The sequence below is a fragment of the Puma concolor genome, chromosome A1, assembly GCF_028749965.1.
Source record: "Puma concolor isolate L17-30 chromosome A1, mPumCon1.1.hap2, whole genome shotgun sequence".
NCBI classification, from domain to species: domain Eukaryota; kingdom Metazoa; phylum Chordata; class Mammalia; order Carnivora; family Felidae; genus Puma; species Puma concolor.
The window spans coordinates 58,250,483-58,262,327 of record NC_141667.1 but is presented as its reverse complement, the minus strand read 5'-3'; the positions used below and the strand labels follow the sequence as shown (position 1 = coordinate 58,262,327).

The window sequence follows — 11,845 nt, the reverse complement described above, 5'->3', positions numbered from 1 at the left end:
AGAGGAAAAGAAAAACATTCTGAGTTCATTGTAGAAGGATTTACCAGACCATTCTGAAGAAACACAGCTCTAAATGTAGAATATAGGGATCTTTTGATTTCAATCTTAGTTGAAGATCTTCTTCTTGATATAAAGAAGCAAATTGAGGATAATGTAGTTTGATAGCTGGGCCAGCTTCTGGATATCATTCCGGTTGCAACCCAGTTCTTTGAGGACTTAAAAAATGTACTTGTCGTACAAACTGAGTCTTTTTAAGAACAGAAATGTGGCTCTAGAAACAATTCAAACACCACCTATCCCTTTTGCCAATCCCCAAACCTCCCCTATTCATCTCAAAAGGTTTGCACATATTGTGAAAGATCTGGATTTAAGAAACAAAAGCCTTTCTTGGAGAAATTTGCATACTTTCCCTGTGCCTTTGAGATAAAAGTATTCTACCTGGTCTTCTCTAGGAACCCAGAGCATTCTCTTGATATGAAACTTCAAGGAGACAATTTTTAGTGTGTGTGATGGGGGGGGGGGGGGGGGATGGGGAATAAAAAGAGAAAAAGAAAGGAAATAAAGCTATATGGAAATTAGGGGAATAAAAAAATTTAAAAGCCTTTCCACAAATATTAGTAAAAGCTTAAGCCATCTGAGCAGGTAACTTTAAATCATTCTATTCGCCAGAAACACAATTTGGATTTAACTCTCCTTTTATAAACTAGTGAGTTTTCCATTATCATACTTTTCTCATTGCTAGTACTTTATTTTTTTTTTAATGTTTGTTTATTTTTGAGAGAGACATAGAGGCAGAGCACGAGCAGGGGGAGGGGCAGAGAGAGAGAGAGAGACAGAATCCGAAGCAGGCTCCAGGCTCCGAGCTGTCCGCACAGAGCTGGACGTGGGGCTCAAACTCACGAACCCAAACCATGAGATCGTGACCTGAGCTGAAGTCAGATGCTTAACCTACTGAGCCATCCAGGTACCTCTCTCATTGCTAGAATTTTATAATGAAAGCTTTAAGATCTCTGCATGTGTCTATGTTACATGCATCTATGTATGTGTGTTATAGATTTGTGATATTTTTCTACCTCCAGATGGCATTGCCAAAATTGATTTGTAAAGACAAACAAGCATTTATATAAATCAAGTATACTCTCATAAATATAGAAACTAACCCAAATGATTTTCAAGTTCGTGTGATCTAGGATAACGTTTGGTAAATAAACGCTGATTTAAGTTTGTTGGCTTAAGTAAAACATGCATGTCTTTAGAGTTATCAGCATTGGATATAATAATACTCTTATTCTACCTAGATTTACTGAAAGTCAGTCTTATGCTGTCTCAGTTACAGAATTTGTCAACAAGAAAAATAACAGATAACAAGATGAAGGTTAGACATTCAATATCATAAAATTTTCATAAATAATCTAAACATAATTGTTAACAAGTAAGGTATGTAAGTAATGAAAAAGTTTATAAACCTACTTTTCAATAATATTTATGCTTATGGTATGTCTACTTAAAAGTAGTTTCCAAAATCTTTTTCATAACTGAAAACTTTAAAAGTATACTGAGTTGGGTTAAATATTGGATATTCATTGAATATCTAGATTTCCAAATAAGTTAAAATACTGAAACATTAATTACTGAACATAGGTTTATCTACTTTTGGCTTCCTTTATTGGTGACTCCTGGTACTTTTACAGTCACACACAAAGCACTGAAAATTTTGAGTTGCCCAGTACACATATTCCGGGCTGAGATGTAACAAGGTAATGCCGTGCCTTCTTTTTTCAGTGCTCATATTATAAACAAGTCCTTTTCATGGTCTATTTGGTGCCGCACTATTTTACATTTTTGTGTTTTTTCTTGCTGATTTTGCTGTTTCAAATGACCCCCCAAGCACATAGTTAAGTGCTACCTGGTAATCCCAAGTCTAAGAAGGCTGTTATGTGTCTTATGGAGAGAATACATGTGCTAGGTAAGCTTTGGTCAGGCAGGAGTTACAGTGCTGTCGGCCATGAGTTCAAAGTTAATGAATCAACAACATATATTAAATAAGATGTCCTTAAACAGAAACACACATAAAACAAGGTTACATATTGATCTGTTGATTGGCTGATGAAAATGTTGGGACTTGAGGCTTGCACTTATCTAATCCTGTATTTCCCCTAGAGGCAATGGTTCTGTACTTGCTAATTCAGTGTTCCCAGCAACTTCACAGATCATGACTGCCACAAATAAGGAGAATCAACTGTTATATTTATTTATTTCCCCATGTTCTTGATATTTTATTCTTTGTATGATTATGGCCCTATATTCTTACATTCTTTATTAGGATGCCTACTTTTTTTTTTAAGTTTTTTAAATCTTTATTTTTGAGAGACAGAGAGACAGAGTGCGAGCAGGGGAAGAACAGGGAGAGAGAGAGACACAGAATCCGAAGCAGGATCCAGGCTCTGAGCTGTCAGCACAAAGCCCAAAGCAGGGCTTGATACCACAAACCATGAGATCATGACCTGAACCAAAGTCAGACACTTAACTGACTGAGCCATCCAGGTGCCCGTAGGATGCCTACATTTATAACCCATTTTCTATGGAGTTGAATATGGTATGTAGGTACACAACACACACACACACACACACACACACAAGCAAATATCCATTAAAATACCTCACCTATAATATTTTGACTTATTTATAATTTATATTATGTATGATGATATTTTATTTATATTAAATTGACCTTTTCACAATGTATTTTTAATCTGTTGGTTTTTCAGTCAAATGGGACTCATCATATTATTACTTCCCTTATACAGGGATACCTCATTTTATTGTGCTTCATTTTACTGCACTTCACAGACAATGCATTTTTACAAATTCAAGGTTCATGGCAACCCTGCATTTAGCAAGTCTACTGATGCCATTTTTTGCAATAGCATTTGTTCATTTCATGTCTCTGTCAAATTGTGGTAATTCTTGCAATATTTCAAACTTTTTCATTATTATTATATTTGAACTGTTTCAGTCTCACGATAAAACTTTAATGGATGACAAGTTGCATCTTGTGGAGGAGCAAAGAGGCTGGTTTCTTGAGATGGAGTCTACTCCTTGTGAAAATGCTGTAAAGATTGTTGACATGACAAAAAAAGCATTGAGATTATTGCATCATTAACTTAGTTGATAAAGTAGTGGTAGTGGTAAGGTTTGAGAGAATTGACTCCAAGTTTGAAAAAAGTTCTACTGGGGGTAAAATGCTGTCAGAGTCACAAGCCACAGAGAAATTGCTCAGGAAAGAAAGAGCGCAGCAAACGGCATTGTCTTATTTTAAGAAGTTGCCACAGCTACCCAACCTTCAGCAACCACCACCTTGATCAGTCAGCAGATATTAACATCGAGGCAAGACCTTCCACCAGCAAAAAGATTATGACCCACTGAAAGCTCAGATGATGGTTAGCATATTTTTTTAGCAATAAAGTATTTTTAAATTAAGATACGTCCTTTTTTTAGACATAAGGCTATTGTACCTTTAATAGACTACTGTATAGTGTAAACATAACATTTATACGTACTGGGAGCCCAGTAAATTCATTTGACTTGCTTTATTGGCGTATTTACTTTATTGAGGTGGTCTGTAACTAACCCTACAATATCTCCATATTTTCTTAACACCTCAGTAAAGTGCTTGTTCTATTTGTTCATCCTGGCTTACATAGTTCTAATGATACAAAAAACCTCTGCAGACCACTTTTATTATTTTTTTGTAACTGTTTTGTAATAGTAAACTAAGCTATTCAAAGATATTCCCACTCAATTTTCCAAATGAGCTACTCAAAAATTTAAATAGCATTTTATAATTACTTTTCTTATTCTACGTTACAAATATCTCATTGATTTATGTACTCCAGGACTTGAAAACCAAAATCTACATCCAATGATAGTTGGCAAACATTGGTAAGCATGCTATTCACACTTCAGTATAAGTGACAACAGGATTTAACAAAAGTTTCATAATTTAAAATTGATGTAATTAATTTACTAGATCATAGCTTATCATATCATATTCTTCATAATAAAACTTAGACTTTCTCTAGAATAATCCCATACTTTTACTTGTTCAAAATATTTCAATTAGTGGATCAGTATCTGGAATAACAGACTGGACTAAAAATTAAGGCTTTTCTCCTTTTTAGCTATGCAAAGATGAGCAACCTCTTGGGACCTCAGATTTCAGGATTAAGAGGACTTTAGTTTTATGTTAAATAAAATAATTTACATTGAGAAAAAATTTTAAATGTAGTACATGACATGTATTTAATAACTGTTCCTATCTACATTTAACCCTTCATAACTGTTTTATTAAAACACCACACACACATTATATATTTGTTCTGGTTACATAAGCTCTATTTTAGTCTTTAAATTTTGAAGGAAATATTTTGTGAAATATATAATGTTGCATGACTATATATTGGATAATTTGGAATATTTAAAGAAAACCTGTTGTAAATCTCACGACGTTAACAGGCATCTCAGGTATATAGTGTCAAAAACAAATATCTCAAAATGCTCTCATCTTAAAGGTTAGATGTTAAGTATTAAAATCTGTTTCTATGCTGGCAAAAAAGGAAAAGGAAAAAAAAAGCTCTGTGTATTACTTTCATCATGGTGCTAATAGTTTCAGTGCTTACACAGAAGTGCATTTTAAACTAGAGGGGAAAAAAAAGTTAATCTTATTTTTAAAGAGACTAGGTCACTTATATATTCAGTACATACTGATTATTACAAAACCTTTAAATGGGAAGCAAAGTGAAAAATGTCAACTTGTATTCCACTGATAGGGAATTAAATCCACACGTCACCCACTGCAGGATATGTTGCTGAAAACACAGCCTTCGTGTAGATCTGTTAATTATCCCAAAATTTCTACCTAAAGTAGGGTTTCAATTTATTACTATCAAAAACTGAATAACATTGGTTCTACCTAGCCCTTACCAATGGCATTCTTTCAAAAGATCAGGGTTTTTCTCATGATTTTTAAGTTCTTTTATCTTCATTTTGTAAATAGTGAAAAATAGTCAAAAACCCCATATTTTTAGTGACGACAGAATCACATCTTGTATCTCATCCTAGCCTGGTTGAAAGCATATATGAGTGTCTATGAGAACTATGAGAATCTACATTTAAATCTAATGTTTTCTATGAATTCAACAGGGGGTAAAATCATTTTATACACTAATTCCAGTTAAGCAAAAGAAGTTGCATAGAAATTTTTAAGGCACTGATCTACTAACTGAAATATTTTGAGCAAGCAAAAATATGGCATTATTCTTAAGAAAGCCTATGCTTTAGTATGAAGAATATGATCTCATAAGCTATGATCTAGTAGTTAATTACATTATAATAAATTTATGTATTGCCTCTTATGAGGAAGGAGAGTAGTATTTAAAATTTCAGTAATAAGCCTGAGTGAAAAGAAAAAAAAAATTAAAAAGCCAGAGAAAGTATGGATGCAACTAAAAACTTGGACAAACACTGGTTTATGCTTACAAAGCCCATTGCCTAGTTAGGCTACTCTCATTTATTCTATTAGGGCTGGACATGACACTTTAAATTGAACAGCAGATGGCAGAAGTCTTATGAAGTTCTTTGCTAAGTAGGTAGGTATTTCTTGAAAACAGGTTCAATAGAATGTAAACTACAGTGCCAGACAGTTAGCATGAAGGACTTGAGAAAGTTGACAGCAGTTTTCTGCAAGCCAAGCTCTGTCTCATAGACTGGATTATTTAGCCAGAATTCAAAACATTTGTGGTTGCAAGAGTCAATTATCTTTTTTTTTTTTAGTTTTTATTAATGTTTTATTTATTTTTGAGAGAAAGAGAGAAACAGAGCGGGAGCGGGGGAAGGGCAGAGAGAAAGAGGGAGACCCAGAATCTGAAGCAGGCTCCAGGCTCTGAGCTGACAGCACAGAGCCCAATGCGGGGCTCAAACTCACGAACTGTGAGATCATGACCTGAGACGAAGTCGATGCTTAACCGACTGAACCACCCAGGCGCCCCAGCAAGAGTCAATTATCTTAACTAAATGATGGCCAGACCTAATGAGAGCACTGAGAAAACTCAGTGAGTTTCCAGGCCAGCATGCTAGGCAAATCACTTACATCCTAAGATTTGCTTTTATTATCAACGTGGTTCCTAAAATCATGTAGCCTTTTTTCTCTCTTCCTACATTGATACAATAGTCCTCATTTTCCATTTCCCTGACAACCATGTACCAAAGACCCATCATTTCCAGGAAACTGAGTCAGAGAATTATATTAGATGATAAGATTAGGAGGATGAGCAAGAAAGAGAAAAAGAGGGAATGATCATTGAATCTAACAAGGTCAAGAAAACCCTCTAGGAACCTGAAATATGGACCTTACTCTTCATGGTAGGCTCTATTCTTCCAGGTCTGGCTCCATAACCTACCTGCAGTGTTCCAATCTATGACTTGCTCAGGAAGAGGATAAATGGGTTACATAGGATATATCAGAGTCTTAGGTCTGTTTCACCATACCCCTTCCCATTTCTGACAACTCTACATAGAGAATGGATTTCCTAAGTACTCAATGATGTCTCCTTAAGAACCAAAACAATGATGGACCCACGTTTCCAAGATAAAAAGTGGTACTAGGGGATATTTCTAGAAATGGATAGCACCTGGGGCACCTGGGTGGCTCAGTCGGTTAAGCGTCCGACTTCAGCTCGGGTCACGATCTCGCGGTCCTTGAGTTCGAGCTTCGCATCGGGCTCTGGGCTGATGGCTCAGAGCCTGGAGCGTGCTTCCGATTCTGTGTCTCCCTCTCTCTCTGCCCCTCCTCCATTCATGCTCTGTCTCTCTCTGTCTCAAAAATAAATAAAACGTTAAAAAAAATTAAAAAAAAAAAAAAGAAATGGATAGCACCTAATCTATGTGCTAGGGTCCTTAAAGTCAGAGATGTACTCTAATAAATTCAAGCCTTCCTTACACAACCCAGTTTGGATCTGACCTCCAAGACACTAGGAACAATTATGCTTCAGGGATAGTTAAAGTGTGCTGAGCATTATCCTACTGAGTGCCTTTCTCACAATCTGAAAATAGTGTAATCCAAAAAGAAGTCACCACCACCCTAATAGAAGATTCCCTCAGCTCAGACCACATAACCAAGAAAACATATGGGGACAGCAAGAAAAAAATGTGGAAAACTAGTCATGGTAGAAAGGTAGGTTTCAGACAAATTGCTTGGACTTCAGTTTCTTTACCATCAAAATGGAGCCAAAACTGCAGATAACATTCATTTATCTCTATGTGTCTATGTACCATGCTAAGTACCTAACTGCATCATCTACTTTACTTCTCACTACAGCCTCATGAGATTCCCATCCAGGCATAATATTATATGCTCTGTAAGTACTTTCCAAACTCACTGTTCCAGCCAGGCTGTCTGATTATTGCATTATGCACATCCTCTTCATCAAAGTATCCACATCATCAATCTTGCCCGTAAACCCATTCTCACTTACTTCGCCACCTAAGAACTTCCCTTTACTTTCTGCCTCATTTTCACAGGAAAAAGAAAACTAAACAAAACAAAACAAAACAAAAAACACAAACAAAATCTGCTAGAAATAAAAAAAAAAGGATAGAAAGGGAAGAAAGAAGAAGAAAAAATTTAATCCAGATACCTTTTCCTTTTATCCATCTAGTCACTCATAAGTCTCTATCTTAACTGTTCCCCTATCTTATCCTTGGCTATAATATCTGCATGAATACTCAAATTACTAAAATTATTCTATAACTGAGGTTTTAGCTAAATCAGATGATCCATCTCCAAATTAGAGTTGCAAAATGTATTTTTAATTGTCCCCATAGAACCCTTTAATTTTCTCACCCCCAAAGTGCACTGTCTTGCTGAGGTGTGACCTGTAAAAATATAAAAAGCGAGATCTGAAAAGCAAAAGACTGGAGAAAAATGTATGCAGAAGGCCTAAGAAAAAGCCTTAGGAAGCCCTTTGATATATGGTGCTAGATGCTGTAGAAATATATTGAGAATACCAGTTCAGGAGCAATAAAAACACAGAGGATTTTACTAGGAACATCAGAAAGGCTTGCTGGTTTCCTTTTTGCTTGTTGTCTTATGGCATATATAGATTAACAACATTAAACAGATCAAGGGGGCCAAGTTTTTCTTTCAATGCAATGCTATGTGGCCCAACTGACCACAAACATCACCTTTTATTTCCATGTGTACATAACAAATACGAAAAGTTTGATGACCAAATTATTTGTAGAAGCCAGGGGATAAGGAGGGGGTACCAGAGGGGACACATCCAGGTAGAGAAGAGGCAGATACATGACTGAAGAATTGTAGTCATTCAATTGGGTTGGAAGAGAGAGACAGACAATAGCAGATTTCAGAGAAAGAAAATGACAGGACAAATTACTTTTGTCCCTAAGGAAAAAAAAAAAAAAAAAAAAAGCCAGTTTTTCTACACGGAGCTGGAAAAGCCCTATTTTGTGCTCTGTATCAAAGCACTTTGGTCAACAATACAAACAACATGAGGCAGAGCAAAACACAAAATTGTAGCTATGATTCCACTCACCAAAGGGTAGATCTTCAATGTGCAATTCAGCTGGCTTTACAGGACTGCTCCACAGCAAAGCCAAGCAACGAAGCAAGCCCCAGTCTTCTTAGGCAATAAAAAGCTGGATGTAACTGTTAAAAAAAAAAAAAAAAAGAAAGAAAGAAAGAAAATAGATAAGATTCAAATGAGCACATAAAAAAAAAAGAATAAAAATGCAAATAAATACTATATCTCCTCAAAATGTAGGAAAGTTGGAATTAGGAGCTAAATAAGCTAAATTGTACACCTTACCCTTAAGAATATCTTTCATCAGAGAAATGTAAAATATGGTTATAAAACCTATTAATTAAATCAGTCATTTTGACTATGGCACACCATTATCGTTAAGACAAAATTACCACAATACTATACCCATTCGTTATCCTTTAAATCTGATGCTGTTTATAATATAAACACTGAAATATATAGTATTACAATGGGAGAATAAGCACATCTTTCTAGCAATATACAGATTTGAAGCTTGTTCTTTACATTTACAAATGAATTATTTCATCTTTAAATATACAGTTTACTCATGCATACAATCTAAGCGTTATTTTGCCAACCTTTAAATTCAAATACTTGCTAATTAGTACCATGGTCAATAGAACGCAGGAGTAATATTATATCACAGGAAAGTCCCCTGACTCCAATATAACTTGCTTTGGGCAAATAACCTAAGCTTTCATCATCTAAAATGGAGATATAATAGCACCTATTTCATACAAATGTTGTGATGATTAAACATAAAAATCCATAAAAGCACTTAGTACAGTGCTTGGCACATAGTACCATTTTAATACACATCACCTGTCACTATTGTCATTGTTGTTACCAACACTCCAATGTTATACCTGGAATGTCATCAACAGAGATTTTGAGCTCGCCTTCTAATGATGAACTCTTTTGAAAAATACAAACATGTCCTCTTCCCCCCAAAAAGTCCACATAATTAAATGAATGCACACTAAGATGTTTGCTTTTCATTATGTTCTCTTCCCCCCTGGCCAGTAGAACTGGGGCCATGAGGGAGGCAAAGAGTGATTTCCTAAGTTCACAAAGGGATTAGTGTTAGTGCAAAAAAGAAAGAGAGGTCAACAAAGACGGAATGACAACAATGGAAAACAAATAGCTTTAATCACTTAGTTTTGCTCAAGTCATTCTGATCTTGGACACTAAATGTGTATCTCTAACTGTAAAACAAAGGAGTCCTTCCTAAACCAGCATTTCTAAGGCAGGGGATTAGATCCTCTGGTGAGCTGGAGCTTCAGTCTGGCTGAGCCTATCTCCACCTCCCATATAAGGCCACAGCCGGATAACACACTCCTGGACACCCTCCTCACAAGAGCAAACAATATTTTCAGGCTGATGATTCTATCCTTCCTGACCACTCTGAAAATCCTCCTTGTCCTCCTCAAAGACTCTTGGAAATGTAGAATCAACATTAGGTGCTACCATACTGATCCTGCAGACAGTTAAGAGGGCTTGTCACAGTATAGTGGAGAGTATGGAATTTAAATCACAGCAGACCTGAGTTTGAACTGTGACTCTGTCACTAATCAATCTCATACCAGGTTCTTCAGACCCCCTGAGCCTCAGTCTTCTTAACTGTAAGATGGGAGCAGAGGAAGAACACCTATTAAATTGAGTAATAAGGAAAGAAAATATTTCTGGCACACAGTAGGCATACAACAAATGTTAATCACAATTTCTGCTTTCCTTGTTGTGCTATCTTCCTTATTTTGGTAGCTTTATAACCTGATTATAAGGGAATGATACAGAATATGTCTAATCAAGACTATGTCTTTAAAAGACAAACTGACAAGACCAGACAGAATTGTAAGACCTTATGTAAACTTGTTTTGTTTTTCTTTTCTTTTCTTTTTTCAAGTTTCAATTTGGCAATCAGAGCCCAGCAAAGCAATATGGTTCTTTGATTTCTTTCTTAGAAACTCTACAGCCTTTATTGTCTTTGTATCATACAACTTTAGCACTTAATTATATCCTACCTTGTAATAATTAGGTGTCCTTATAATCAAGTCTGTTTACTCGTGCAGTTCTGATCCTTTAATCTCTCCATAATATTAGTTTTTAATGGTATAAAAAGCCACAATTTAACAATTTTATTACTAAATAAAATTGTAAGAATATTTTGAAGAAGATTCACCAATGGGTTGAATCTAAAAATTATTTTCATAATTAGGAATGGCACAAAATCATACAAGTAAGCCTCAAAAGTACAAAGGAAGCTTCCATGCCTTTCCATTGACTAGCTGTGCAGCCTTGGGCAAGTCACTGAGCTTCATCTTTGGACCTGTAGATGAACCTACACTTGAGTCAGATACTTGTCTTAGCTAGCTTAGAAATTTACTGAAGAATTCTCTATAATAACAAGACTATAATAACAGCTATATATTTTAGGCAAGAGATCTGGTAGTTGCTTTGTTATTTTATATCATATTAATTATAAATTCAAAAGCCTGCTGCTGGAACGTAAAATAAAAACAGGTATAGTCAGTATACATAGTATATTCAGTACAGAGTAATGATAAACTTTCTAGCCTCAACAGTTAAACTGCTTGTGTTTAACTTGTGATGAAAACAATGAATAGCCGTGCGGCCCAAGACAAGTTTTAATCTTCTGCATTCCTTAGAGTCTTAGGGATAATAATAATATCTAACTCATAGAGTTATTATAAAGATTACATACATAATTCACTTAATGAATATTCCATACTAAATGTTAGCTATTATTATTATTTATTTTTATTTGTAAAATAGAATTATATCAAAATCCACTAATTCCTAACATATGAAACTCACCCCCTATTTTGTTATATGTATTATGGATATTTGTCAAATGGATAAATGGAAATTATTTTTTGATCAGTGTACGTCATTCATCAAATATTCAGTAATAAATGATGCATGCTTTAAGGCATACATTTATTGCCAATGTTACTATTTATTAGGCTTTCATCTGTATTACAATAGATCTGATAAGACATGTATTGATTGAACTTAAATATGTTATTAAATTATAATAAAACTAACAAACCTAAACTTAATTTTTTTTCTGAAATGTATATTTCTGTTTGACTTTAAACATGGGATGTTACATAACTACAATGAATCCTATATTTCCAAATATTTTTTTGTTGTATCATTGTAAAAAAAATTGTATAGTTAAATAAAAACAAACAGAAAAATCA

The 11,845-nt window shown here is 35.0% G+C and overlaps 1 protein-coding gene across 1 annotated transcript in view; it reads right to left on the bottom strand.

Moving 5' to 3' along the window:
• Positions 1-745: 745 nt before the first annotated feature.
• LOC147584175 (uncharacterized) overlaps positions 746-11,845 on the bottom strand; it is a 102,580-nt gene continuing 91,480 nt past the window's right edge. Inside the window, exons 3-4 of the mRNA XM_086716078.1 lie at positions 6,934-8,725; positions 746-6,689 (exon numbers count right to left, since the gene is read on the bottom strand). The gene's annotated coding sequence lies outside the window, so the exon portion shown is untranslated. The remainder of the gene's footprint in view (positions 6,690-6,933; positions 8,726-11,845) is intronic.